The sequence below is a fragment of the Lynx rufus genome, unplaced genomic scaffold (genome assembly GCF_022079265.1).
Source record: "Lynx rufus isolate CCGP_SWC_20201006 ecotype Redwood Valley unplaced genomic scaffold, mLynRuf1.p SCAF_15, whole genome shotgun sequence".
In the NCBI taxonomy this organism is placed as follows: Eukaryota; Metazoa; Chordata; class Mammalia; order Carnivora; family Felidae; genus Lynx; species Lynx rufus.
The window spans coordinates 11,154,129-11,160,594 of record NW_025814829.1 but is presented as its reverse complement, the minus strand read 5'-3'; the positions used below and the strand labels follow the sequence as shown (position 1 = coordinate 11,160,594).

The 6,466-nt window shown below is 38.9% G+C and overlaps 1 pseudogene; it reads right to left on the bottom strand.

The window, feature by feature from the left end:
* Nucleotides 1-833: 833 nt before the first annotated feature.
* On the bottom strand, nt 834-2,671 carry LOC124510363 (kanadaptin-like; annotated as a pseudogene).
* Between the last annotated feature and the right edge of the window lie 3,795 nt (nt 2,672-6,466).

Below are 6,466 nucleotides of genomic sequence, written 5' to 3'. Positions count from 1 at the left end.
TTATTATAAAACTTAAAACGGTAGAAAAAACCAATCAACTTAAAAAACCAGACTGCCTATCAAAGCATTTATTACTTTGTCATGATAATTAAAATGTTGCCTTCTTTTTTTTTTTTTTTTAATTTTTTTCAACGTTTTTATTTATTTTTGGGACAGAGAGAGACAGAGCATGAACGGGGGAGGGGCAGAGAGAGAGGGAGACACAGAATTGGAAACAGGCTCCAGGCTCCGAGCCATCAGCCCAGAGCCTGACGCGGGGCTCGAACTCATGGACTGCGAGATCGTGACCTGGCTGAAGTCGGACGCTCAACCGACTGCGCCAGCCAGGCGCCCCAAAATGTTGCCTTCTTATTTGATAGAGTTAGCTCCCTCATTTTATAATTTGCAAACTATATTGCTCCATTGTTACATTTGTACATAAACACTTTTAAACATAAATACCAAATTCAGGAAAATAGGAATAAGATAGATTAATGTAGAAGCCAAGAACACGGAAGAAAAGACCAGTTATTTTTCAAGTGATCATCTGAACTCCTACTTTGGCCTTTCACTGTGTTATAGGAGCCCCCATTTCGCATGCCACTCGGTCTACAATGTCTTCCTGTGCAATTCTGAAACAATCAAAACATATTTGCATGAAATGCATCCTGCCACCATCACTTTGGGCTTCATTTGGGGAACAATTTGGAAACAGCAGTCTGGATCATCTGATTTAGAGGAAAGTTTTGGTGGATGTTTGCTTGGACTGGTGGCTTTCTCTCTCTTTAACTGTTCTGTATTTTTTACATTCATTCTTTGGTGCTCAGGGTTCCTCGAACGATGAAGTTATTTTGCTAAACTCTTGTTAACAATAATTCTGTTCCATCTGACTGAGGCATGTTTTCATAGGGTTTTATTTCTTTAGAACATATAAGAAGACTCTTTTCCAGTCCTGCTAATGGCTCTAACTTCTGCCATAGCCTGTTGCTTCCACTCCACATTTTTTCTTTCCATGCTCCTTCCTTCATGACCTCCTCTTCCTCCTTCACAGCCTCTTCTCCCTCCACATCAAGTTCATCTTTTAATCTCATTAGAGTCAGGGGGAGTTCTGGGTGTTTGGAGGGGTAATTTCTCTACCATTCCAGTTCTTAATTTGGATTTGTTTCCTTCTTTCATGGCACCAAAGACAACCAGTATAACTTTATTTATTTATTTATGTATGTATGTATGTATGTATGTATGTATGTATTTTTAATTTTTTTTTCTATATCTCCAATGTGATTTCCAGTTTTTTTGTTTTGTTTTGGTTTGTTTTTTTGTTTTTTTGTTTTTTTTTAGTTCTGGTATTTCTGTGAGCTTTACAGTTTTTATCAGCCCTTTACGTCTGTCCTTGTTTCCTCAGTCGCAAGTCCTTGAGTAGTCTCTTCTGTGACACACATCTAATGCACTCTTTGATTTTGTTTGTGACATGAAAGCATCTAAAACATCTGGAGATGGTGACTCTGACAGAGATTTCCTTGAGGCCTTTAGCCACTCAGAGATTTTAGAGAATTGTTTTTCCCTATCATTTAACTTTGCAACAAATGGCTAAAAGGTCTCTGACTTCTTGTCAAATTTTCAGCCTTCTTCATTTGGTTCAGAGGCTTCTTCTCAACCAGTTCAGTCAGATCAAGGAAGCTGTCATCATCATTACCATAAGAATCTTTGTCTTCCCAGTTTTTGGTTTTCTTTTTCCAAATGATCTGCCTCCTGACTCAGCAGGAGTCTCAAAGTGCATAGGATCCAACAAGCTTCCAGTGAACACTATCATTACGTCTTTTTTCTATCCTGAGCCGATGGCTTCAGCCTTTGGTTGTTTTTTGGTTGAATATGATTTTACTCCAGAGAGAGAGAGAGAGAGAGAGAGAAGTGCTGTGTCCCTGTTCATCATCAGATTCATACTCTAATTTTTCTCCTTCTAAGTTAAAAAAAAAAGGAAAACTCCTCTTTTAGATCCTTTATATAAAAGATGCCTCTTTCTTGCTGAAATTTGGAGGCAATGGGTTCTTTCTATTCAACTTTTAGCTTCTACAGCATCTGTTTTTATTTCCCAGGTTCCACCTATCTCATCTTTACCAGCATTTCTTTTCCTTCCAGTAAAATCCATTTCCTCTTCTTCATCTGGGTCTTCTAACATTGTCTCCAACATCCTTTGTAGCTGCTTGCCCAGTTTCTCCAATGGTCTTACTACTCACTTGAATCCTGCCTCTGTCTTCCTCTTGTCCCTGCAGAATAAACAGCTGGTGCTACTTCCAAAGCTCAGAACGTGCTCCACATGGACCAGACAATGGATGTGCTGTGGCATTTAGATTTTTTTGAGAACAATGCCATCTCTGGGTGCATCCCAGAACAATAGAGAGAAGACAGGTCCCTGGTGATAGCGTTGCATCCGAGAGCTAGATGGTTTGTGTGCAACATGACAGTGTCTGAAGGTACTGGAAGGTGCTCTGGAAAATATGTTGCAACTAGGCAGTGGCCTTGGAAAGGCAGAAACTCAGCCCTTCAGCCTGCTTGTGCCATGGATGGTACTGCTCTTCAAAGTCCATAGGCTGCAGTGGCCGTGACCAGGCTTCCACGGGAAGAAGCTGTTGTGGGTAGGGGGACATGGCTCCTCCTCCTGTGGGGACCTAGGAATGGGGTCCAACTGTGCCATGGGTCTTTCCTTCTTTATTTCCCCAAATTTGAAGAATTGGCTGGCCTTTCCTCACGTCATGAGGGGCACTAGCAGGTCTGGCTTCTTGAAGTCACCATGGAGTGCTTTGACACTAGGGACTCTGACAGAGAAGAGGGATCACTACTGATCTTTGATTCACTGGTTCTCTTAAAAACAGTGGAGACAATCACAATCTACATTAATGTTTTAAGAAAAGATTTGAATAAGGCATGTATTTGGGCCTTACTATGGAGCAAGGAGCTACGAGGCAGAAAAATGATTATATATTCCATATTAATATTTTTGTACAGGTGAGGTCAATTACATTTAATACGAAATGTGACCGTAAAAAGTTTAAGGTTTAAACTTGATATGTGAAAGTTAGAAGTTCAACCTGTCCATTTACATTGTTGGTGGAAGGAGGTGAGTTCTGTCCCCGGCTCACATGTCAGAAACTAATAGGAGACCATTTCTTAAGTAAAAATGTTTTGAGTTTATGTGATTTATTATCTTATGAGTGGGGGAAATCTAACTATGGGGTTTTGGTAGCAGCATTAGGCTTCAACTCACTCTGATGGCTGTTCCAAAACTTAAACTCATTTTAAGTTGTCAGCCAGATATTTTACAATCCATGAGAATTCACAAGCAGAGATGCTAAGCAGATTTACCCTGGACCTGGTCAGGATCTGGCTCACACTTCCTCTTGCTCACTAACACTCTTTGATACCCACCCCCAAATGACGCAGACTTGTCACATTCAAAGGTCAGAGCCTGTGAGCCTCCAGGAACAGTGGGTGAGTGAAGAACAGTCCCTCATATGAGGTCCCTGGATGATTGACAGCAGGCTGCCCTGGGCTGCTGTATGCCTGCAAGAGTGTGTCCATGGCTACGTGTGCTGGGGTGGCTTTAGGGAGCCCTGAAAACCCCCACCCACTTCTGAGGTTGCAAGACTCAACCAGAAGGCCAGGAATCTCATCTCTGCTCAACAATGTGCTATTAGTTTCAGGTGTATACCCTTGTAATTTGAGCTTTATGTATATTATGAAATGATTCCCTTTAGTTATCATCTATCACCGTACAAAGTTATCACAATATTATTGACTGTACTTTCTATGCTGCACATTACATTTCCATGACTTCTTTATTTTGTAGCTAGGAGTTTGTATCTGTTATCCTCTTTATCTATGTTGTCTGCCCTCCATTCTCTTGCCGCTCTGGGAACCACCAGTTTGTCTGCTGTGTCAATGAATCTGTTTTGTTTTGTTTGTTCATTTGTTTTGTTTTTTTAGATTCCATATATGAGGGAAATCACACAGCATTTATTTCACTCAGCATAATGACTTCTAGGTCCATTGGAGTTGTTGCAAATGGCAAGATTTTATTCTTTTTTGTGGCTGGGTCCATTTTATATATATAACATCTTTTTTATCCTTAATCTGTCGATGGACATAGATTACTTCAGTATGTTGGCTACTGTAAGTAGTACTACAATGAATATAAAGTTGTATATATATTTTCAAATTGGTGTTTTTATTTTCTTTGGGTAAATAATACCCAGAAGTGAATTTTCTTAATCTTAATGGCAGCTCTTTTTTAGGAACCTCCATTCTATTTCCATAGTGGCTGCACAAATTTACATTCCCACCAACAGTGTATGAGAGTTCCCTTTTCTCCACATCCCACCGATGCTTGTTACTTCTTGCCTTTTGGTAACAGCCAATCTGACAGCTTTGAGGTAATATCTCGTTATGGGTTTTGGTTTGCACTTCCCTGATGATTAGTGATGTTGAACTTTTTTTCATGTACCTGTTGGCCATCTTCACATCTCTTTAAGTTCTTTGACCATTTCTTAATCAGCTTTTTTTTTTTTTTTTTAATAGTAAGTCAGGGAGGCTCTTTGTGTATTTGGGATATCTACTCTATTGGATGTATGATTTGCAAATATTCACTCCCATTCTGTAAGTTGCCTTTACATTTTGTTGATGGTTTCCTTTACTGTGCAAAAACCTTTAGTTTGATATAATCCTATTTGTTTATTTTAGCTTTTGTTGTCATTGTCTGAGGAGACTGGTTCAAGAAACTATTGTTATGAACAATGTCAAAGAGCTTACTGCCTATGTTTTCTTCTAGTAGTTTTATGGTTTTAAGTCTTAGATTTAACTCTTTAAGACATTTTTAATCTTTCTTTCTTTCTTTCTTTCTTTCTTTCTTTCTTTCTTTCTTTCTTTTTTCTCTCGAGAGTGAGCACAAAATGGGGAGAAGCAGAAAGAGAGGGAGAGAGAGAGAATCCCAAGCAGGCTCCTCACTGTCAGTGTGGAGCCTGATGCAGGGCTCGAACCCATGAACAGTGAGCTCATGACCTGAGCTAAAGCCAAGAGTCAGATGCTTAACTTACTGAGCCACCCAGGTGCCCCTTAATTTATTTTTGTATGTGGTGTAAGAGTTGGGTCCAGTTTCATTCCTTTGCATGTAGCTGTCCATTATTTTCAGCACCATTTTTTGAAGACATAGTCTTTTTCCCTTTGTATATTCTTGCCACCTTTGTCATAGATCAATTGACATATATGTGTGAGTTTCTTTCTGGAATCTCTATTGTTTGTTTTCATGCCAGTACAGTACTATTTTGATTACATAGCTTTGTAGTATAGTTTGAATCAGGGAATGTATTACCTCCAGATTTGTTTTTCTTTCTCAAGATTGCTTGGCTACTTGGGGTTCCCATTAAAGTGCCAATGGTATTTTTTACAGAACTAGAACAAAGAATCCTAAACTTTGAATAGCACTAACAAAATAGTTCATTGTTAACACAGGAAAAGTTAAGAATAAAAAGTAGTTAACACAAGTTAACTCATTAAAATAGTTCTATAAACCAGGGCTTTTTGGTTTTTTTAGTGGAATAAAGCTGGAAATTTTCAATATTACTTAAACATCTGGGTTTTTTAATGCTTATTTTTGAGAGTGAGTGAGAGTGAGCAGGGGAGGGGAAGAGAGAGAGGGAGACAGAGCATACCAAGCAGGACCTATGTTGTTCATGTTGTCAGCATAGAGCCTGATGCAGGGCTTGATCTCACAAACCATGAGATTATGACCTGAACTGAAATCAAGAGTCAGATGTCTAACCGACTCAGCCACCCAGGCACCCCAGTATTTGTTTTATTTTTAATATTTCTTTGGATCTTATTTGATTTCATTGACCCAAGATTGCCAATATAGTCAGCCTATAGAAGTAAATTATCCTGATCTTTTTTCTGTATGACACCAAATTATTTTGTCTAAATTCTTAACATGGCAACTAGTAATGTCAAATAATGGGTTATGTCAAATGAGGGGCAAGATTTCTTGCCCATTGTTTTGTATGGCTGTGTGAGCCAGGTGGGCTTCTACAGGAATTCAGGAAGATTCATGGTAGGGACACCAGCCACAGCTCTGCACCAAAGATTCACAAACATACACCATTCTTCCTGGGCATGTTCCATAGTGTTTCATCCAGTCCATCTGGAAGAGAATGGTGACAAACCAGGTTGTAAGCAAACCTATTTTTATATTTGGTCTAATCTTTCTCATGCAAATTATATATGAGGAAGAAATATAGCATAAACTAAGTGATACATGCATACTAACGTGCTATCACTTCTTCATTTGTGTGTAAATATGTGGAGAGTGGTATAAAAGATAGAATGGGAGAAAAGAATAAACACCCTTTTATTTATGGAAAATGGTGGCTCTGCAAGTAAAAATAGTTCAGTTCAATAAATGATCTGAATCAACTTATTTTAATACCAAGTAAGTAGATGA